Consider the following 24,559-nt stretch of genomic DNA (forward strand, 5'->3'; position numbering starts at 1 on the left):
AGATCTTCTTTGACGATGTTATTAGTGATCGAGGCAGTGGAATACTGTGCTGTTGCAGCGGGGATAGCAATAGCTCGTTTAATTGGCGACGAGCTCGCGTTGTAGTTCATGCAGATGCAAGCAGGCACGCAATTAAATTCAGCAATCTGGACGTTACCTACAGTACATGCGTTTAAATTGCGCTACTTCCCTTTTACTCCCTCTGTTTTCATTTATTGACTTCTTCCTTTGAGAAGGTGAGTTCGTCGGTAGCACCCCGATTCGTCCAAATGTTTATCTCGTCCAAGTATTCACAACGTCCAAGTACTCAGCACGTCCGAAAGAAATTGGACATAGTGGGCATTGGACGAACTGAACCAAAGGGGGAAAACTTGACCAACCCGTCCAAATAACCGCACCGTCCAAACGCTTGTTTCGTCCGAAAAGGGAGGGAGATCTCCGAATGCGAGTGAACAATTGCTTCGTTTAGGATTGAAGGTAGGATTTAAACATTCACACCGGAAGATGCCATGCCATACACCAAGTAAAACGAAAAACAAATGCTCAGCCTGCTCTGTTTATTTATATTTCTTTCTTTCTTATTTGTTCGTTCAAACAACTGACGTATTAGTTGAAGGTAAGATTTAAACATTCCCACTGAAACTGTTGTACACCGTTGTACACCGAGAAACAAATGCTCAGCCTTCTCGGTTTAGTTTTTTTTTTTTTTTTTTTTCATTTGAACAACTAACTTATTAGTTAGCATGGCCCAGCAAGTGGGACATGCGCTGCAGGTATGCCTTGATGACATGAGCAAACCGCTCTGTTACGTCTGTGCAGGGTGCTTCGTTTCCCAGCATCATTTCCCCTGTGCTGTATTTTCCGTACGCCCATAAGAAGGAAGAGCGAGCCTCTTGTATCATCGCGTTGTTCGCCACGAAATTGCCTCGTCTCCTGCTTGACGAAGCCCCGTTCAACAGCAGCCGAATGCGTACCTGCAAATGACGGTAAGAAGCATGAATACAAAGAGAGCAAGCGAGGAAGTATATATGCTATATTCTATTAATTATCATGATGATGTTCCCTGATTATGCGAATTTGTTGCTTACCTGGTTGTGCTTACATTGTGTATGGTTGACTCAAATTCGACGAGGAACTTCGAAAACCTCATGTGGGGTTGGCTCTTGAATTTCATGCGCAGCTAATTATGCCACCTTTCGGCGTGATTGTTTGTGCGGAGATCGTCCTCATCCGCAAACAAATTCCAGAGATGAACGTTGGTAAGCCACAACCGCTCGAAGTAGTCTACGTAAAGGCAAAGGGCTGCAAGTTTCCTTTCAGATCCCTAGATGTTTCCAAGAAAGATCACTGACATTGGGAAACGCGGTACTTAGCGAGAACACAGTTATAGAAAACAACACATCGTTAACTGGACGGTCACTGTAGGTCAGCGGTCCTGTAAGCGGGTTTGTGTTTTCTGTGATTCCCCGTTTGATCGATAATTCATTTGCTTTCATGAATACAGTCACCAGTCATTCGCCCAGTGTCAAAATGGCCTGTGCTTTCATGAATGCAGCCAGGCAGTCGCCTGCCGAAAGGAGCAGAGCCTTTGGGAATTTCCCCCATTTGGACGAAATGGGCTATTGGACGGTACGGGTATTGGACGCGCTGGGCAAGTTTCTCCCCGCCTGTTCATTTCGTCCAAGTGTCCAGTACGTCCGATTTTTTTCGGACGAATTAAATATTTGGACGTTGTGAGTACTTCATCCTACATATCGAAACTTCGGAATTCTTCCACATGGAGAATTACGTAACAGACCCCGCGAGAAGTCAATACGTCGCTAAATGAGTTAAATAAGCGATGGTACTTCTCATGAAAGACATACCTAAGGTGGATAGCTGTCCATCTAGTATTGTGACGGTTTTCAGCGGGGGGGGGGGGGGGTATGTTCATTATATTAAAATCAAAAGGAAGGAAAGGTTAGCCTGCGCTACAGCGACTTGCTATTCCCAGAAAAGAAAGAAGAAAAAAAGAATGAAAAGAAAAAAGAGCGCTTCGCGCAAAACCGATGGGTGATGTGTACTGGAAGCTCTGATATTGTTTCTTCCAGATATCGAGGCGGGCACAGTATTTTGACCCTTTGCGTTTCGGATCTTTTCCCTTTGTGTATTGTGCCTTTGTGTATGTGCTTTTGCCTTTTTGTGTTTCGGCACTTTCAACTTCGAATACAGGCGTGAATAATGGTGTGTTCCATTCCAGTTCCACGTTGGTCGAGCCTACATTTGTATCACAGAACTCTTGACTTGTGTGTACGCACGGCGTACTTGTTCACATGTTCGCATGAAATAAATTTCAAATTTCTATTCTTTTTTCTCAAATTTCCATTTACGTAGGTTGTCTCAGAAGAACATCTAGCTCGATAACAAAAGGCGGGTTTGCGTTAAACAGTGTTGTTGACAGTGTCATACTTTTTCTTTTTTTACTGAACGATGCTGTTTTCATTGACCTCGACAGACATGACCCAAGGCCAACACTCCACGAATCCAGAGTTGTCTCCTTCCATAGCTTAGTAGGCAGATATATCGTTTACTTCACATCAGGATAAGTATTTCACATTTCCAAACATCTAGTGGGTTAGAAAATCCCAGCCTTGTGACACCTCGACTGAGAAACGGACAGAAAAATCTCATCTCTGAGGCGAGTAAAAAGAACGAGATGCAAACCAGTTGCTCTATCATGCCTTCGTATCTCGCGATTGATTTGTTCCTTCTTTTTTGGTATCGTGAAAAGACACCAGAGTGGCAATTTTTCATGATGGTTCTCAATCACAGAGGCAAAAACAGGTTTTTTCGGCTTTTGTTTTTGTTTTCTTTTTTCTTTTTATGTAGAAGATGTACATGAATACGTAAGCAATTTCTGTCGTCACGGAAGAAACAGTTTCGTGCATCATGCATTTTTCTACGGCAAACAAAAACACACACACTTTGTGTGTGTGTTTTTGTTTGTGAGAAGGTAACTTTCTCACTTTGTGAGACGGTCACTTCATATCATGATAACACATATTGTTTGTTTGCTTTTTTTCATTTTGAGTAATCTTCATGAGCTGCGGCAATCAACGATAGCAATCATGGAAATCGTTCGGACGGATATCCTTGGATGCGCGATTGATTGATTGATTGATTGATTTAGTGATTGATTGGGAAAATAAAAATGTAGAGACCTTGCACGCATCTCAATAAATGTCAGCAGTTCGTTTAGCATAAGTTACAGAAATATTCAGATTAGGTAGTCCACACTTCCAGGAATACCTCTCAGTGCCTGTTAATAGTTCTTGAATGAGGGTTATTGTGTGTCCTGGGACGACTTCATCGCGAACTGTGCCGACATTTCTCTCAGAGCGTCGGAGGAACACCCTGGGAACACACACAGGGCACAGCCGCGGATCGGAGCCTGGTGTCACGGAAGGTCTACGTTTCCGTAGGTACGATAAGCCAAGTGGCTGACTTTTTCTATTTTATGCACAAAATTCTTGTTTATTAAACAGAAATAACCGAAACCAAAAACCGAAAGCCAATTTCAACATTTGACAGCTTCCTTTCTCCTATTGTAAAACGGTTTTCGTCACCCACCACCACCTTCTCCTATTGCTTTCGTAGATTGCATCCGATCAACTAAAACTTGCTATTCGTCCATGTTGGAAAACGCAAAAGAGATGGGACGGACATCGACAGCGTCGCCGTCTCCCTTCGCGTTCTTGTCTATTTTCATTTTCTTTTTTTTTTTTCGTTTTGCTTCTAGTAGCCAACATGGCACGGTCTACGTGTGACTGCACATGAAAGCCAGCGTAGGCTGTCTGAAAGGTACGTAGGAAACTCCTTGTTATTTCAGTGTTACTCACTGGGTGAAACGTGCAGAACCACCGGTACATCGAAGCAAACACCTCAGGTCGCGAGCTGCCGATATTTCGAAAAGAGATCGTTCTTCTCCTGGGCATCATCCTCATCATTGGCGGATTATACTATATCTTACCACGAGTACCTTCACTCTTAGATAGGTCTATCAGTGCGGTGTTGCTATGTGCTGAAGCTCGCCGCTAATTATTCATAATGGATGCACTTCCGCTGCGTTACGTCACTTTAAGTAGCTTCCGATTTCTGTTCTGCACACTTTAACATAACTTCACCGCATCACACTCTCCAAAACAACCATCATCCCGAATTACATCGTTCTCTCCCCTGATTTGTTGAAAACTGGAGACCTATACGCCTTTTTGTGGCACTTTCACGCAGTTACGTTAATTGTCACAAAAATGTGTACGCCCCGTGCTTTGTCCAGAAGCAATAATTGAGCTCCAGGGCGTCGTGTGAGCAAGTTATCTTCTGAGCGTGTGCCGTGCAGCCAAGTCGCAGATTCGAGACAAAATCACTGATTGATTACGTTTCTCAATCACCTTTGTCGATCGCAGACCCAAGTTGAGACGTCCGCAAAGCTTGCGGCTTACGTCACCGTGCAACCGAAACTGGAAGCACGTGATCTTGTTCTTCGTGTTTACCTGAGAAATTGCTGATCGAACGTTTTGCATTACGGCATGCACACGAAATTTGCATGACATCCCCCTAAGCACTGACTGAATCCTCGATCGTATTGCGAATATTTTTCAATTCCTCATTTCACTACGCAGTGATTGAATTGAGTGTCAGTGTCTGACGGGATAGACCATCAATAACGAACCACCCAGAAGCTGGAAATCACGCAGACAGGCGTGCGACCATCACGGCAGAAGAGTGGCTCATTGCGAGTGGCTGTGGCGGGATTCGCTAATTCATACGGGGTCAACCTTATTAACCCCTTTCCGCCTGTGTGCAAACCGGAAGCCACCAGTAACCCCCTTCCCCTTTTGGATGCCTTACCCACGTCAGTAGCAAAATGCAGCGCATATGACGAAAATATGCATCCATCTTCCAGATTGCTCCGGGCGATTTGTCATCCTTATCGCCATATTATGTGTTTCTCGCATACCTGCCCGCCTCCGATCTGTTTTTGCGTATACAACTTCAGGTTCCTCGTTTTGACTCATTTCCTTGTATAATGTATCTTGCGGTGTTACGAGATTTCAGCAGAACTGCGAAAGAAACACTTAGACCGTCCGCAGGTTTTTTTTTTTTTCTTCTCGTTTCTAATCTTGCCTATATGTGAGGTATGCTGTTTCCTTGCTGTTTCTTTTTAACGTTGAATGTTTTTGTTGAATTTCGTTTTTAACGTTGAATATATCAAAGGCCCATTGTCCTTTCTTTCTATTGATCTACAAGGGTCGTTCACGGATGAACGGGACTTTTATTTCTTTAAATATAACGGAAAATCCGGAAAGCTCCAAACTACATCAGGTTTTCAAGTATTCACCGTGCGCAGCTAGACACCGCCGCCATCGCTGTGGCAACCCTTTGATGTCTAAATTTAGCGTACAAAGAAGCGGGCTGTTGTCGTAGCCACTGCAGGACATCTTTCTGGAGGGCTTCATCTGTGTGGAACGTCTTTCTTCCAAGGTGCTTTTTAGGCCCAAACAAACGGTTATCGCTAGGGGCTAAATCTGGGCTGCAAGGGCCATGGGGCGAAACCTCCCAGCGCATTTCGTCCAGGGTTGCCACCGTAAAATTCGCCGCGTGAGGCCAGGCATTGTCATGAAGAAGAATGACTCAACATCTCATGCCTTTTCTTGCGAATTGCGTTTCGCACGGCACCCTTTATCAACGTAGAGTAGTACTGGTGGGCATTAATCGTGACTCTACTTGCTTCTGGCGATAGCAAGCCTACACCATGGCTAACCTTTCCCCCTTTTTCGTTTGTTTTGCTAGCAGCATTAAACACATCCCCCCCCCCCTTGCTCCGAGAAGTCCACATGAATGACACCCCGCATGTCCCAGAAGACAGTTTCCATGGACTTTCCAGCAGACGGATGCATCTTGCTTTTCTTTGACAGCTGGAATTATCGCCATTCCATGCTGCTGCTTTTTGTCTCTTGGGTGAAATGATGCATCAGGTTTCATCGCATGTGATGATTCGTCCCCCTCGGATTGAAACTGGTTGCTCAGAGACTGCCATGCGCGCTCCCTTCTGGTCACAAGTGAGGGGAACGCTTCTTGCACAATTAGACTTTGCGGAACAGCAAGTAGTCGTGAATGATTGTCTCCACACTGCCAACACTCACGCTTTGCTGTGAAACACGTTTAACTGCGGTAGCTTCATAGGGTCATCGTTGGTGGTAAATTTTGGGCGAGACTCTGTCACGTGGCCCTTCAAAGCTACGGACGGACCTAACGGCGGTTGACCCATAGCTTCAACAAAAAAGAAGAGAGGGGGAAAACGATGGAACAGAATATCCACGAGGTCGCAGAGCTGAAGACCATATTTTCTTATAATTTTTTATTCTGCCTTTCGTCACTAGGTTGTCATGGCTCACCTCTGTACACCCTGGACCGCGAACATTGTACTCGTACAAAGAAATACGATTCGCTACAAGTTTTTAAATCGAATACTTATTCACCACTATATTGGCACACTATAGCCTTAATGGCTTGTGCGCTATAAATACCCCAATCATCATCATCATTATTCAGAACATCTCGTTATCATTAAGTGAGCATGCCCACAGGCTGCTGTGGCCGAACAGTTGAAACGCCAATGTTACAGCAGGATATGTACCATAGCACGATAAATTCAACCTCAAGAACATCAAAGCATCCCCGCATCCCCATAGCCAGATTTGATGCAGAATATATCGAGGCCCTTTTAATGTACAGGTGCCCAGCATATTGTAAACTTTCTTGTAGACTTATCTTTTCTTGTATCCCACATATTTTCATTATCTCACATTGCACATTGCTCCGTCACATGCAGAGGAATGCACGGTAGCAGAAAAACTAGTTCCATTTCGTGTTCCAATGTGATAGCTCGCTTTTTCCCCTGCATGATTGCCTTCACAAAGTTGGGAACATTTGTCGAAGGTAACAACTCCATTTTTCATTAACGATGCCATTCCGATGTGAGTACCACTGTCAGTGCGGCGTGTGTCTGTAGGCACTGAATGCGAATGTACATATTTCGAGGCGTCGCTGTTGGTGGTCTCGTTATTGCCCTTGCCGTAATTTAGGCATAGGGGACGAAGAGGGTTGTGGATCCCGCCCGAAGGCGAAGGTCGAGATGCAATCGACGATAAACGAAAGGGTTAATGGGTAATTGCTCGGACAGCTCCATTAGAACGTTCCGACATGTGGCTGCGGGGGCAGGAAGTACTCCAAGTTGCCAGAATAATAATAAGCTTCGTTACATGCGCGCCATGCGACAAGTGGTTTTTCTCTTTAACACTCGTTATGTCACCTATCTATTTTTTTTTCTCTCTCTCTCTCGCTTGATCGTTATCATGTAGGTCGCAAGCATATTTAGAAGGAATGTCTGAAATGTCTTGAGCGGTACGAAGCGGTTGTCGCGTCCGTATGAGTTTTCTAAGCGCGTTTCAACTTTCTCGGGACGCATTGCAGAAGGCATCTCTATAGCAGCAAGCTCAAGACTCAACAGAGGCTGGAACTTGTGGGATCCTATTCCCACTCTCGGGGGCAAAGCCCGTCCATTCGACCCCCGTGGAAGGCGAGACACAGAGACAACGTCAAGATACGGAAAGAAACTCTTTAATTACTCACATTATGTATGGCGTACACCGAGAACGTTTCTCAAGCTTCACGAAGTTCCGAGCACTGTCTCCGACGCCAGCCGCTCCAGGCTTTGTCCACGCTCACACGCGCTCACGGTTCTACATCTGTCCAAGCCAAGGCCCCTTACACAGTGCTTGAGGCTGACACCTGACCTAAACACGGGTTTTGCGTGGTGCCATCTATGTGTGGTGGCCGAATTCACCACAACTACCCCCCTCTAATAGAAGTCACATGAAGAAAATCGTTGAAGAAATACATGAAAACAGGAAGTAAATACGTTAACAAGCAATTGCATACAAATGCAACTCCGACAGTTTAAACGTGGGAAAATGTCACACATCCCTAGCAGCTCACACCGTTACAGTTTCATCTGGCATGTCGAGAACCGTATAGCCGGGCCTCGAAGTACGGAGTAGCCCGGTGCTGAGAAAGCGGTAGGCACCAGCGGGCGCAGGTTCCAGTTTCCCTCAGAAGGTCAGGTCGGTGACGTCGTAGGGTGGCGAGGGCAGCTGAGACGTCAGTGGTTGCACGGGCGGTTAATCAGGAGGCTTCAACTTTGGACTAGTGGAGCTATCCTTGACGGTGTGCACGCCGATGTAGCTCTGGTACCCCGCACAGGCGACAGAGTTGTCGAGCTTCGTCTTCGGACAGCGGAATCGGGGGATCGCAGGGATGTCTCTCCGCCAAGGTTAGACCTAGAAAGCTGCCTGTTCTAGTGCTCACATGGAGGCAATGTAATGAGGTAACATGTTCCATTCATGAACTGTACATAGTAGTACAGATCACAACGGCAACCAATTATTCAGATTTTTCTGGAACTATTTTGTCTTTTGGAGCTTTGATTGTCCAGCCTATTATTGGAGCTTTATGTGATTCCCCTCTTGAAATATTATAAGATTGCTGATTCTGTACAGTTCGTAAATTTTGAAGCTGTACTGTGTTGAGGAAGGAGAATTTTCATATCTGCATTTGAATATATAGGAATAGTTTGTAAGTACTTTTCCTTGTTGACATTTATAGTTGCACCAGGTCCCAACAATGCATATTGATGGAAAATGTAAATAAATATATTAATTTGCTTGCCAAACAATATACAAGTGTCATCTTTTCTAGTGAGATATTCCCTGTGCTCAAGACTAAGTTGCAAGGCAAGGGGTTGTAGGGGTACAATGATGGTAGAGTTTAGCATTGTTTTTTGCCACTTCGCATATATTCACTGTTATATGTGTGGTATGACCAACAAGGTACAGCATGTGCATACAAAATAATTTCGTATGCAGCCACACATTTGGTTGAGAAGATTAGATGATGCACTACATAATAGACGTCCAAGCATATATAATTGTACTTAGAGTGCGATGGTTATACGAAAGCATAACTTCCATGAAGACTCTAGTTACATGGGCCTTGTAAGAGTGGCCTTTGCGAATCGTTTGGTAACGTGTCTCTAACTGTAAACGTAAGAGGCATTCGAGAATGCTACAGATATGGTTGCATCTGTGATGACCGCTCCCGGTAGGAACGACAGCACACGAGATACCTTTGGGTTAGTTTGTGGAAGGAACGAGGCCAACACCAGTAAATAATGGGCACACAATTTAATCTAACACAAGAGATCTGTGCACAGGCTGCCGGCTCACCACAATTGGACGTTGTCCTTGGGGCACAATCTGTGACGGCACAGTGCTGATGGAGTCTGTCGAGCTGGATCTTGAGAAGTTGCACAGTCTGAAGTCCGTCTCGGGCCTTGCGACACCAGTTGTGGAGGGTCGCCGTCCGAGCGATGACTTGTTGCTCCAGGCGGTTCTGTGACGAGTAGTGGTCGTCCGCCCTCACTTCTCTTTCTCCCCTGGTTATGGAGCTGCTCCCCTTTCCATTCCCACCCTCCATCCTCTGCTTAGGGAAAAGCCGGCAAAGTAACGAAACGGCTTCCTGGAATCGGCGGTTTCGTGTAAAGCCTTCCCTCTTCCCGACTGTCGCTTCAGTTTACGTACCCTGCTAGCCTCCGCAGGCCACGGCAATTCCCTGCTTTGGGAAGAGTCGGCAAAACAGGGAAATTGCTAAAAAGAGAGCTTTCTCCGCACTATATCTTCGTGGTAGACGTTGGTTCTTTCAACAGTTGACTTAGCTCCTCTCGCGCTTAGGGCGCGTTCAAACAATGTCGTGCTTAGGGAGCCTGCACGCGCATGCAGGCTCCCTAGTCGTGCTGTCCGTTCTTTCAAGCGGCCGCCGTCACTCCAGGGGCGCTCACTCACACACAAAGAAGATGCTCGTAGAAGTGCATCTGGAGAGCCCATTTAGTGATTCTAGGGACCTCGTTTCACAACATCGCACAAAGCTGGTTCACGAATGAATTCGCAGCTGCTGCACTGTTTACTCATCGCGGTACCAGTGGAACCCGGCTGTCCGCCATCTTCAAGCACAGATACGTGAAGCCACGAAAAGCCGTAGCTGGAATCCACTGACAAGTACGAAGGCGCGTACACGTCACAGTGCCCGTTCGGGTGCATCTACGTCCTAATCATGGCTGCGACCATGTCTGTTTAGGAATAAATTATCTCTGTGTTTTTTTTACATGTAACTGTACCGAACTGGGAGAATGAAGGTGCATTTTGGGGAGAGTTGGATGTGGGTCGTTTAGAATATCACAACCGTTTCGACTATTGAGGATATCGGCATAGCGGACATGCGAATCGGCTTCCCAGTCTGTTCGGCGTCCACCTTTCTCGTATGACTACATTTTCTGTGGACGGAGATATACCCTCAACCCGCAAATGCCCCGTCATCCTTTCGCCCTGCAACAACAACAACAACAATAATAAATCATGGAGAAGTGATGATGCCCTGTAAGCCTGACAAGCTGATGGGAAAACTGATGGAAATGACTTTTTGCATCAGGAAATGGCTGGATTTCCTCGCGACCAGTGGATCCAGTGCCTCTATGGATCCAGTTCTTGACATAGTCTCTACGGTTGAGCATGCTCGCGCTCATCGACAGATCGTGTTATCATTTTTCCTGGACATCAAGCGTGCTCATGATATCGTTTCGCACATTTGTGTACTGCACGCCTTGTGCATTTTTGATGTACCCGGTCGACTTTTCAATTGGCTCCAAGATTTCCTTACGGAACGCACTGTCAGTGTATCCCAAGCCCCAAGCATAATATTCGTCAAGGAGTTCCGCAAGGAAACATTCAGAGTCCGACACTCTTTATTGTGGTGATGGCGGGCCTAAAATCGATAGTTCCTCGAAAAGTGTCGTTCTCTGTGTATGCAGATGACGTTGCCCTTTGGGGAAAATCACGACCTGCTATTCAGCGCCGCTTGCAACTGGCTTTGAATAACATCCACAAGTACCTCACACAAATTGGGATGGACCTTTCGCCCGAAATATGCGTCGAGGTCCCGTTCACGCAAGCCTATGACAAATTTCCCTTGCCAAGAAGCTTGAACCTGTACGTTTCCATGGCGCATCCTTGGCGTGGTCATGGGCTACGCTGGACTCAGCACATTAAGCACCTTGAAGCCAAAGCGCAGGCTGAGCGATGGCTCCCCGCTATCTTTCTAGCTCTCGATGGGGCTGTGATCCCTTCTTGCAGTTCACGTAGCCTTGGTGCGGGCTATACTGTGCCTTCCGGTCCTGTACAGGATTTCTACAACATCATTAAATACCCTTCGAAGCCTGTTTGCTCGTAGCCTGCGTCACTGCCTTCCAAGAATGGCTAAAGCACGGCAGGTTCTGGCTGAAGCTGGAGAACTCCCGCTGATGTTCTGCGTTGTTGCGACACACATCGGACCACGCGGGGTGCTCCCACGGCAACTACTCTCATCCGGGAAAACTAGTGTTGTAAAGGAAGAAGCGACCGCAGAAGCCCTCCCCTTTTCTCACGCACATGTGGACTGTCCAAATGGTTCTGAGAATTCAACTGACGTCAGTGTACAGTGACTTAAAAGCGCTGGTCCGCGAAGCGCGTTCAGCTTTCGAGGTACACCAAAGTTCAGCTGACATAAAAAAGTGAAGTATATGAGAACCATAAACGATAAATGAAATCACATCACATAAAAACGCGAAATAAAATTACATATAAGTGCGGGGAAAGAGGCGGTGAGCAATTGTCCGGCTTCAGCGGTTCTGTGGTGAGCAATTGTCCGGTGAGCTATTGTCCTGGATCCGTGTCGCTCAGGAACGTCAAAACTGCTTTTCTCACAGACCGCTGTGTGGGATGTCGTACTGGGCCGAGCAGAGTGGCCGGAGAAAAGTCTGCACCGCAGCTCGAGTAGGCGTCGTCTGAGCGCGGCTCGAGGGGTGTCGAATCTGCCGCAGTCGAGGAGAAGATGTGGAATATCAGCTTAAACATCGCAAGTGGGGCATTTGGCCGAGTGAAGAAGACTCATTTTACAGAGAAGCAGAATCCTGGCGACATTAAGTCGTAGTCGGTGTAGAATGGACACTTCTCGACGCGAGCAGTGGTGTTTGGCAACGAAATCCATCGACGGGTCGACGGACCGGAGATGATCGCTTAATCGAACAACGCCCTCTTGAAACTGCCGAGTGCCGCTGTGGTGAATTCGGCGTATCTGTAATCGACATGCTGAGGCTGAAAGTGGTAGTGGACAGTTATCGACGGATGACGTCCCCATGTGCACGACGTGCTAAGGCGTCTGCGCGGGGGCCCTTCGTGCGCTGACCTCCGTCACGTGCACACAGCGTTGATTCTGGGCACATTGCGGTGCTTATTCTACACGGTCTCAGCGTATCCGGAGAGCGTGAGCTTCTCAATATTCAGGCCCGAAGCCTCCGCGTCTGTTTGGGAGTTCCCAGAACGACAGAGACCTACGAGCCAGCAATGCAACGTAGAGCATTTACAAAACCGCTTGTCCTGGTGGCTACTGTTCGTGCCGGGACCACGTCATGCTTCTGTCTAGTGACACGCCAAAGTACTTGCAATGAGGCAGAAAGTCCAGCGGTGCCCCGACTAACAAACAATGGGTACTTTTGGAATGAGCGTCGGGTGAATGCCATGGCAACGGTCTTAATAGGGCAGACCGATAAGCCTCGGTCGGCAAGGTATTCTACAATAGAATTCAAGGCGCATTGTAACCGGCGTTGAACAGCGTCTCGGCGGGTGGCAGAGGTCCATATGCAGATGTCGTCTGCGTACAGAGTGATGCGGGTATGATCACGAAGCTGGGCGGGAAGCGAAACCATTATAACATTAAAGAGGAGAGGGCTCAAAATACTTCCCTGTGGAACACCACGGCGGACGGGATGGAGAGCGGTGTCACCTTCCGTGGTGCGCACGAAGATGCGTCGGTCAGAGAGAAAGTCTTGAGGAGACTGGGCAACCGCCTACTTCAGCTTCTTGTAGCGTCGCGACGATGGCACTGTGCAACACGTTGTCATACGCTTTCTCTACGTGGACAGTGTACGTGAACGTACGCTTTCTGTACGTGGACGTCAGTGTACAGTGACTTAAAAGCGCTAGTCCGCGAAGACATTCTGTCTGTTCCCGTCAACATTTTGGCCATGTAATTAACGCTCAGCTGCTAAGCTGCGGCTCAGACCCAGGATCCCAACAACGTAAAAGGAAAACAGCTCGGCGCTTCCCACGTTTGCGTGTGCACAATCACCATCACACTCTCCTCAGAAATTCGATACCTCCCCGAAAGTGACTTTCATCGAGTGGCACAGATGAGACGCCCGAGCCTCACTGGCTTCGTAGCTAAGGATGTAACACCGGCGGAAGCCCCTCGGTCTCCACCGGTCCCACCCATCTTGGCGAGTCTTCCGGAACGAAGAGACCAAGTTCCCCCTCAGGTCCTTCGAGACCATTTTTATGCTCTCGTAGAAGATAAATTTTCTACTTGTGCAGCAGCGTTACACGGATGGTGCTTCCAGAAGTGGGTAGTCTGCGTCGACCTTTGTAATACCATGTCGAACGTAATACAACTATCATTTTCGTTACGCCACTGTGCGGAGCTCTACGCTGTTCTCTTTTTCATGAAAAAGCTATTGGAGTGTCACTTTCAACCCCTCTCCTGGGTGATCTATACTGATCCTAAAGCAGCCCTACAGTGTATATTGCAAGCATTCGAGGCTCCTTGGCATCAATCGCTACTGACATACTGCAACTTTACAAGCGACTACACGAACAGGGACACCGACTGGTTTTACAGTTGATCCCGGCCCACATCCGTATACGTGGCAATGAAGAAGCCCACCGCTGTCGACATACGATCTCCATCATATTGCCAAAAGGGGATAGACGATCTTACCTGTCGGCGCTTGCATCAGCAAAGGCCGCCCATCAATGATGTCAAGACATCCCGGAAGGATCCCTCCTCCACTCAGTAGATCCCACACCGTCCTTCATAATGCCGTCTACCCTTCGTCAGATCATTACGTCTATCGTCCGTCGACTTCGTTGGAACGTCGCATTCACCCCATACTTTCGCCACAAGCTGGGTTATAGTAACACACTGCTCTGCCCTTGCCACTCCAAGTACTGTCCATCACATTTTCATCGACTGTCAGAAGTATTTCACTGAGCGACGCGTCCTCCAGCGCCAACTTGAAGCCACTGGAAGACCCTCACTTGCCCTTCCTCAACTGCTTGGGCCTTCGGTCAATCCTGCGCATCAGCTACGAGCTCTTGAAGCCCTCATCTCCTTTTTAGCAGCAACAGGGCTCCTGCGTGAACTCTGAACATCCATCATCATTCACCATCTTCTCCCCCTCAAGCAATGGGATAGGGTGCATCCCACTACATCATCATTACTTATTTCTTGTTGTTGTTGTTCTTGTTTACTTCACTAGATATTTAATTGAACCGGAATAGACGTTTTTTTTCCCTTCACAAAACCAAACCAGACCAACCATCCGAAAGCGTAGTGCAAGGACAACGCGTATCGCATCCAACCTCATCAACAGCTGCAGAACTGTATCCTATTCTATTCTCTCTGCAACACATAGTTGATTTCAGCCCGCGAGGATGGACAGTGCATGTTTACGAACTCAAAATCTCCACTGCAAGCTGTTGAGAACACAGGCGTATACGAGGCTCGTCCGCGTCCCTAGTGGCGGACGTGATGGTTTACCAGCTTGTGCACGAAGCAGGGCACAGGCTAGTTCTCCAGTGGGTTCCAGCCTATTGTGGTGTCGTGGGAAATGAGCAGACCGACAGCGCCGCAGAAGCATCTCTCTCATCTATAGGAGACGGAGGAATATTGCACTGCTGAGAGGAGACCGTCGTTTCATTCTTGGACGGCTAGTACCACCCCTGGCTTCCAACCAACAGAGCCGTTTATAGGGGACCTAAAAACGGTTCTGCCAGCCAGTGGACATCTGACATTCTCCACCCCCCACCCCCCTCTATGCTTGCCAGAATTGATTACTACGCTGGCTTTCCGGATGCCACAAAACACTTCTCGTCAAGACGCTGCATTTCAATTCATCGGATGCGACTCAATGTGCCTTTTACAGCTCAGTGGCGTTACCGCTTGCAACAAGTTGACTCTCTAAGTTGCCGTCACTGCGGTGAGATGTAGAGCACATCCTTCTCCATTGCCCGCACTACCAACCTTTCAGAGCCACACTCTCTCAGCCAGCTCGACTTTCGCCCTCTCACTATGTCAGAATTGCGTGGTGCATGGCCAGATCCCGTCCACAGACGGTTTGGATCCTCACTGAGAGGCGTATATTTCACCACACTAGCGCCAGCAAACTCCCCAATCACCATCATTAAAGCGCCATTCTGTTAACAGCTCAGCGTATTGCTTCAAATTGTGATGTATTTCCTCTCCTGTAAGAACCCTGCAAAGGGTGAACAGTATTGTGTTCCTGTCCCTACCACCTCCTCAAGCTCAAAGAAATGATACCATCAACGTGGCTCTTTGTGTCTCTTTTTGTCTTGTTGTCTCGGAGTATAGACAGTTTCCCCGTGGACGCCGCCATATTGAAAGCGCAGCGCCGTCTAGCCGGGAGAGCACGTTGAAAACTGTTCACTGCCCAAGCCAGACAGAACGAAAGCACACGTGCCGTGTGTCCCTGGTATCGCTTTCCCCCTTTCTGGCAACAAGACCACAATCAAAGTTGTACAGAATTTGAGTTTTCGAGGAGGGCGACTTTTTGGTGCAGCTCTCGGATACATAGGATGTTCACTGTGTTCTAAGAGGGACATGGGCAGAAGCCTCGGGAGCGGTCACGTGCCTCCGCGAGCCGATAATCAACAACGAGGCTTGCATGTTGCTGCCCGGGATGTCAGCGTACTATACACAGTGTATACCTCGTTAGGCACGTCGCCTAATAAATAATTTTTCGCTCATTATTCTCGCGTGCACCACAGCACATGCGCCGTGTAATTAGTCGCCAGTACCAAAGTGTCAATACCCCTTCAATACGTTCCCCTTACGTACCCCTTCAGCGCAAGCAACACAATGATTTACCAACAACGAACGAAAACATTATTTCGGCGCTATTATACAGCAGCATGACTACCGTGCATGACGTTGCTTATTCTATGGATTTCCGTTCGGTGCATATTAGACAGCTAATGACGTCTAATTATAGGAGTGTAGTTTACGCTGACGTCGATAATTATACGTGGCGGCTTCGTACGCCGCCTTGACGACATGAGCGTGCGAATCTACTAGGTATGCAAGGGGGCGGCCATCTCTTAGGTTATGCATTACGCTGCTCTCGATAACAATGCTACTTTGTTAAAAACCGGTAGCACCGGTATTTCATAACGCCGGGGCGTGAGACTAATGTTTTTTTGTTTTTTTTAAGTTTCGTCTTTCATCTTCCATTGCTACTAGTCATTGTTGCGCTCGGCTGTCTGCTGGCCATCACTCCTGTTCTACACCGCGTCAAGTTTTCTTCTTCTTGTTCCTTTCTGTGTGTGTGTGTGTACGTTATGCAATGAAAGTTGCGAGGTCAACAGAAATGGAAATAGTCAGACTGGCGGGAGTCGAACCACGCACCTCTCAGCCTCGATAGCTTGAGAACAGTTACTTTCCATCGAGGTCAATAGTGTTGCGTTGCTTGTGTGTCGGCTATTACAAAAACTAATGGAAGGCATTAAAGGTGGTCACCGCCATTGAAGGGTATCTGCGTTCGTTAATGCGATCATCATTCCACGCATACATGTGTGTGTGTGTCATCTCCTTATTTCGTGTCTGTATCTGCTATTTTAGCTCCGTGTCGCCCTTGATCAGACATGAACACTCGCACGCGTCAGGCTTCAACATCAGAAGAGCTATGGCCATTCCCATTGGTACTCGCTCAAGCACTTGACAATTGCCGCCCTGCCTCACTGGTGGAGGCGTCCGCAGTGACGTCATAGCCAATGAGTTTCGGTATTCGCCCCATTTTCTGCGTTCCTTTACCCTCCTTGCAGTAAAACTCGGAATTGAGGTACACATCGATGCAAATAGTTGTCTTTGACGCTTATTTGGCATAATGTGCCATCTACTTTTTTAAAAGCATTTGATTTAATCCAGCTAAGATATATTGTGTGTTCAGAAGCCCCAATTTCTCATCAGGCACTCATTCGTTCGTCCACTCTTTACGTAACAAGCGTAAAGAATGTGGCCTCTGATAAGCAGACTGTTCTTGCACGCCAAAGCATTCCACTTCCTGCAGAAACGCCCATGCTTCATAGCATTCGCAACCACAGGTGACTCTTTTCCTTTTAGGCAAACCCAAAGGGGGCCTTGCTAGTTCTCCTTATCTCAAATATGGCGTTGGGACGCCTTCTTTTGTGAAAACCAGCGCTTTTATTGTGCGCTGTCTTACACGGGCGCCGCACAGCTAGAGTATGTTGGACGCGAAATGAACACTCGCTGTAGTTAGGGAAACAACGCAAGTGGGACAGGCTACAAAAGACGAAAGAATAAAGCGCGTGCAAAAGTAAAAATGAGGGGACAACAATGCAACCCTTTCTCTGCGTGGAAAGCCTTGAAGGAGACACTATATGCGTTCCTTTTGTTGTCGCGTGTATGAGAAACGTGCCATTCGTAGTGTATTGTCCGCCCACCTTTTTGTCAGCCTCTGCGTTGTCACATGGCCATGGATGCGCCCTTCCTATCCAGGGGAGACTACACAAAATGGACCTTAAAGGAGCAGTGAAAACTCCGATCGTAGCTGAACGCGAAAAGTCTTTGATTTGCACATCATTTGGAAACTCCTTCAGACAGCCCGTAAGTTGTGCTGATGGCACTCCATGACGTACGCCGCAACAGTGGGCCACGTCACACCAGGAGATCGCGCCGGACCTCCAAGGTGACGCTTGTGGATGTCTCTTGAGGGCGTTTTCGTCGATTAAATTGCTGACACCGTTCAGGAAAAATAGATTCACTAGGTGGTGAAAGGGCTCGCCGTTGTCGGCAACGTCACAACTGACGGGGAATGTACGTCCTGGGCCGACTTCTAAGGGAACTGTATGTCTGAAACCCCGTCTGAGGAAAAAGCCCCAGACACGGGTACCTTCCAGTTTGGTTTGGTTTGTTTTTAAGAAAAAATAAAATGGAGATTTTGGCTGTACTAGTGTGAGGCCCGCGACTCCATATCACTTGCCCTAGTTACTTTGGTGGAAAACTCCTGTAATGATGATGCCAATGAAGAGTCTCGACGTCTGATAGACTACTTGATGAATGAAGCAGGCTTTCGAGCAATGGCAAGAGTCATTTCATGGCTCCTTTAATAGTGTATATGATAAGGGCAATATTAACTCTAATCCATGCAGGGGAGCTTGCTTCGTCTCCGAGATGCTAGATGAATGGACAGTCACGCTGTGTGTTACCAACCATGATTTAAAGTAGCACAGAAGTCATTTTTAACGCCCTGTTTTCTTCCTATAAGACTGTTAAGTAGGCCAGTAACATGCACCATGCCAAGTAATTTACGCCACAGGGTCATAATTATCGCAGAAATTGAATTTAAAATACGCCACAAAAAGCGACTGTGCGCAACGGTGGTGAAGAGCTGTACCAGCCTGTGATCTGCCTGGAACCTCGTGCTGGCACTATAAGGAGAACGCTCGCTGATTCGCCTAGAGAAATGCTGTCTGCTACTCGGCTGTTCGGGGTTCTGAAAAAGCCTTTCTCCTGGCTCGGTATGACTCGACCGCTCCTTCTATCCCCAATTCTCCGGGAGAACTGGCAAAGGGATGAGGCGCTGGCCCCCACTGACCGGCGAACCAGAACGAGTTCTCCATATAACGTCATCGGTGACGTGGCATCATACCTCCTCATCCTCGTTATAGCTGGAGTGGCAAGTTAAGGGTGAACGCGCGAAGCCATGTTTATGTGAGTTCTTTTCTGGAAAACAAATTGCACACATCAAAACCTTTCGCGCGATTCGGTATAATGACACATGCACTTTTATCAGACGTCTTCATCTGAATTTTTTTTTGATGGCACTCTGTACTCCCTTAAGATCTCGATACTGCGAGGGAGAGTTAGACAAATATTCGGATCATATTGGTTGTGGGGCGTCTCTATTGTCGAGCGACTGCTCTAGCGACATGGCTGCATGTTGCTCGGATTGTGCGTCGACTTCATAGGGAACTCATTTAACGTCACGACAACAATACGTATTTTAATTCTGTGGAGGTGAGCTTTGCGTTCCATCGCAACGGCCGATAGCCTACCCCTCTGCTAGAGGTGCTTCTGCGAATGATAAATTGCAGATTTGCATTATCTGTGATACGGCTAATGTACCTTTCACATATGCCCCCACCACCTCCCTTGCTTATTCTAACGTAATCAAGTTATTATATCCTTGTACTGGAAATGAACCTTCTTCCTCCTGCTTTCAGTGAATATAACTCACATCACAACGTTCATGTGAGTGAGTGAATGAAAAAGAAAAAAAGAATAGAAAATTAACGTTCATGTGTTCCTGTCAGACCCAATAACTTAGTCCGATATTTCCGCAAGCTTTAGGTGCCCACGTGTGCTATACGTCAATTGCAGTGGCGTAGCCAAAGGGGGAGAGGGCTGGGGAGGGGTGCAAACCCCCAAATCATACCTTTGGTAGTACATTTAGGAAAGAGAAAACGGGGTGAAACCTCCTCCCACATGTAACGTTCACATAAAGCCCCTTCCAGAATATTTTTCTGGCGACGCTGCTGGTTGATTGTACTGGTTATCAGCCAACAAGCCGGGAAACCAGGTTCAGGGATGCAGAACAATTAACTGAAAGAAAAATTGGTGAAGCTTACAAGTTTGTGCGGAGTCCTGATTCCTTGGCTGACGTTGAGGGTGCAAGCAAGGATGTTGTAAGCTATGTCCGTCGATGAGTGAAAAATGTATCTGCGCAACCACAGACCTGAACTCTCTTTCGCTATTGAGTTGAAACCCATACAGCTTCAGTGGAGGCGTGCATATTTACCTATAATTAGCGCACAGTTGTCGATTCCCTCCTTGCAGGCGATAGCAAACGCCGTTTGCCAAGAGCTTTTTTCATTATTCAGTTACAACGAAGGCAGGGCAGCAGTGTCACCCCTCAATGCTCGTACGTTAACTGTAATGAAAATTTACGGTCCAGCTGCTATATTCATTATCGAGGCAAGGATTGCAGCGCGGCCGATAGCATGCATACTTTGCGATGCACGCCTATTGTAATGACGTTTTTTCTGCGCGATGGACTCCCCACAGTGCGCCAGACCGACTCGCTATTTCCAGAAGCACACCGTCCTGCGGATGCATACGTTCTTTATTGATAGCACGAAATATTTGGAGCGTCTGTTTGTCGCAGGATCGTCCCGTGCAGCTGGCAGTCAAATAGCACCCGGAAGTTTTAACGCGACTATAAAGTCAACGGGAATATTTCGGCAAGCGCTAACACGACATGTCAATAAACTAAGTCACAAAGTCACATGGTCTCAAAATGACGTTGCCTATGACGTGTGACTACAACAAGATGGCGGTTTTGCTAAAAGCGCCCGCTTGAGGGTATAGTTACTGCGAGGGCGGGTTTGTGTCACCCCTGTGGTTCCCCCTCCCATATCACTCTAATGGCCAACCAGAGCGCGAGGTTGCCCGACCACAACAGTGCCATTCTTGACGACACAAAGCACGCGTTTTCAGAACAGAAGTAGACGTCATCCCTTTTCCTGGATGAAAGACACCCGTGCGTAAACAATTCCGTGGACGCCTTTGTCCTTGCCGTACTTTACGCCCTGACCTTTTCGAGATCAGGGCGGAATTTCATGTTCGATGAAAAGAAGCTTGATATCATCTCAGAGAGCAGAGGGTAAGTGTATCGATGCCCCACTCAGTAGTGGGCAATCCAGGGGGTCGCCACAAAACGTCCCTCTTGATAGACTTCTGAGCGCTTACTGCGATCTCTCTGCTCCCGAAAAAATCAAAGTACTTCTCGCAATTTTTGTTCATACGCTGCGGTAAAATTGAGTTGTAATTGTATAATTAGGGCTCTCTTTGCCTAAGCTGTCCCACTTGAGCGGCCCATCAGACCGTTGTTCATGAGTTGGACTACTTGGGACCTTGCTGACGAAACCAGGTCAGGATGACCGACGGCGTTGACGGCCAAACAAAAAGAAGTTCCGGTTTGGGACTGACCGGAAGAAGGAAGACAGTGAAGAACACCCGGTCCATTCCGTGTATCATTCCAGATGGGAATGTAGCGCAATTGCGCGACGGGGGAGGCATAACAATGTCTAACCTAATCAATTTTACTATCTTGAAGGGGGTCGATGCGGTGACACAACGTACCTCAAACTAGCATTGTTCGCCCCCTATATAAGTGATGGGGTTATACTTTAGCTTACGTGACTGCATTGCTAATTGTAGATTACCGTGTAGCACCCTGGCGTTCTCGAGGATTTTGCGTGGCAAACAGGAAAGCTGTTGGCAGCATTTCAAATTGATCGTTTCTCGCCTTGACGCCTCCATCACCCATAATAAGAAGTGATGGAGTTACACTTTGGCTGCCGTAACTGTGTTGCTGACTGTCAAATACTGTGGCAATGCGAAGAATACGAGAACTGCTTGCCTTGCTCCCAAAATCATGATTGTTTCTCACCTTTAATCATTCGTTATGCATAACACAGATTGGTGGAACTGCATGTGTTCCCCTACGTGATTGTCATTTCTCATACATCACCGTCGAATATCGTGATTCTGTTGCAACGCGAAGCAGGAAATCCTTTGAGTAGCTACAGATTTACATAGACTCGTAGCACCTCATTCGTCAACACCCATGCTGAATATGGCCATGGAGCACTCGTTCTGGGCGTGCGGGTAGAGACCACGTGAGCGGCTAGCAAATGCCCTGTTCTACATGCAACGATTCCTAATGTATGTCAGTTATGTTCAAAAATGCAGTGCAAGGTGACCGTATGGTCCACGGTCACGGCTTTTTGTGATACGCTTCGTGATAAGAAAACGAGGGAAGATAGAGTGCCACGAGCGCGGTTTTGATTCGTGCGCCCTCTGTGTCAGGTGGAGTCACCATTTGTAGGAGCGAACGCCACCTTGGCATAGTGTGACGCTGTCGTGTTCCGCGCTACTGGAATCACTCCGCAAGAGACTGGAAGCTCAAGTGGATCGACACAGAGTTGAGAAGTTTGGAAGATGAAGCAGTTTGAGTTTGAGTTTGATTATAGAAAAAAAACCGGAAGATATTGAATTCGTCACCTGGCGAGTTCTGCTACTCCCATATAGATCCCCTAAGTGAAAGGAAAACGAAAAATGAAGAGATAAAAATAGAAAAATATCACCCCTCCCGGTCACCGAACTGTACGGTGCACATAGGCGTAGCTACATCCCCTAGAAGTGAAATGAATTGCGAGAAACTAACAGGAACAGGGAACTCGACGACACATGTTTAGAATGCGGTCCTAAAATACGTGTGCACTGCATTTGCCGTTTGCCTGCTTCATCTTCATATCATTGTGAGCAATGAAGATGAAGCAGGCAAACGGCAAATGCAGTGCAGACGTTTTCTGCACTGCTGAGCCGCATAGAACGCCTTTCCTTAATTCTCCCGTTCATCAAATGCGCATTTTCTGCACGCACTCTATATATGGATGCGCATTTGCAGTCTCTGTGCATGTCGATCTGTTTAGTGGATCGGATGCGACGCGCTTTTCTTGCGAATTGGCCCGGATTCGATAGGCTTCTGTCACATCCACGTAAACGGCGGCTCCAGATCGTCCACCTCCAGGCTCCGTCCATGAAGTCCCTCCTCTAGGGATGTAAAATTACCGGAAAATTTGAGACTCGGGAAAAAAAAAAAACAGTTTTTTCTTGAGTTTTTTCCCGACAATTTTGAAAAAAAAAATGAAAATACTGTTACTACAGCCTGCAACTTGTTTATTGACATGTATATACAGTGTGTTCCCCAATAAAACTCCACCCGTGCCAGCGTGCCGAGGTCCTACCATTATTCAATGCAAGTGGGACATTGTGTCGTTTACATATAAAGCTCTGAAGACCCCTGGTATATGTTTCAAAGGGATTGAGCATCTCAGTGCAAAGTTATGATGCAAAGCGTACGAATCCCGTGTTCAAAACAATCAAGATGGCGGTGGAGAGAAGTGCAGTGAGAGATTGCTCCCCAGACGGCGACGGGTCCCTTCGGCAGAGACGTGTCTAACCTTTTTCTTGGGGTTGGCGCACAAGGAGAATGCATCCAACGTCTCACAGCGGACGAACGCGAAAATTTTACAAAAGTGCCATGAACACTGCGGTCTGAGCGAAAGCGATGAATGACGATGGCCATGTTTCGCCGCTGCTCATCCAAGTATTTTGTAGGCTGAATATGAAACTAAAACTCGGGCGCCTCACTATGTGCTGGAGGACGAAAAACGCCATCTGGAGTGTTTGAGTTTTTTTTTTTTTAACCTTTGAGCGGCTGAAAGCAAAAATAAAAAACTTTTTTGTCAATATTTCCGTTTTCTTTTACATCTTTCTTTTTCTTCTTCTTTTTCTTTTTTCATCTCTGGCTCCATCACGACGAACTGCCCACCATAGTCCCCGCCGAGTGACATGTACAGTGTCCAGAAAGGGGACCAGTGATTTTGTGGCTTAGTCAGCTTACTTTAACCATGAACCAAAACATTTCATCACAGTGAGAGGGTGAGAGTCTAGCTGACGCTGTAATCCCTCGGGCTTAGGCCGGCCTGCATACCGATGTACGGTCTCTGTAAAGAAATAAATAATAAATTAGCGTAGCCCTGAAAGGTTCGTAGTGCGAGCCGTGGATTAGGATGTGTTCCGTATTTTCCTCGTCACCACAGTAACAGCACTTGCCGCAAGCGATAACGCAATTGAGCAGTGAAAGAGACATCGAGCATCATTCGACGAATTAGCGCAGCATCCTGACGTGAGATAGTTCGTGACATACGGAGAGCGAGCGTTGGGTCAACTCTTGCAAGCATACAATATGTAAGGGACACCGGGCAAAGTTTTTCTGTCGCAATGATTATTCTGAAATTGACGCTGACAAACTCGTAAACTGAATGCTGTCCTTCCGTGATATTACGCAGTTAGCAAAACCTTTTTACGCTGAATTCCGCCTGCAAGCGGTGAAACACACGTGCTCCTCTTTTCAGATGGGTGGGAATCGTCCGCAATGACCACGGCGCCTCACAAATCAGCTGTTCGTGACGCGTGGACGTGCCACGTCTATTACACGATTTCGGGGCAACAATGGAGCTGAGAAGACTGTTTTGCGCAATGACCGCTGACACTGTTCAAGACGTCGGGCACAGGGGATGACAGAACAAAAGGTGTCTCGCAACGGTGCACTAAAGTTGTTACAGCACCAGCGCGAGGGACAAGGTTTTGGTTCAAGTGAGTGGGCTACTTCCCACGAATGCATGCAGGTCAGTCGAGTGCACTTTGA

At 47.3% G+C, this 24,559-nt stretch overlaps 1 long non-coding RNA gene across 1 annotated transcript in view; it reads right to left on the bottom strand.

Moving 5' to 3' along the window:
- Positions 1-23,008: 23,008 nt before the first annotated feature.
- The window catches only part of LOC135393760 (uncharacterized), a 30,052-nt gene continuing 28,501 nt past the window's right edge, over positions 23,009-24,559 (bottom strand). Inside the window, exon 2 of the long non-coding RNA XR_010422716.1 lies at positions 23,009-23,855. This is a non-coding gene — a long non-coding RNA (uncharacterized LOC135393760). The remainder of the gene's footprint in view (positions 23,856-24,559) is intronic.

Source organism: Ornithodoros turicata, chromosome 5 (genome assembly GCF_037126465.1).
Source record: "Ornithodoros turicata isolate Travis chromosome 5, ASM3712646v1, whole genome shotgun sequence".
NCBI lineage: Eukaryota > Metazoa > Arthropoda > Arachnida > Ixodida > Argasidae > Ornithodoros > Ornithodoros turicata.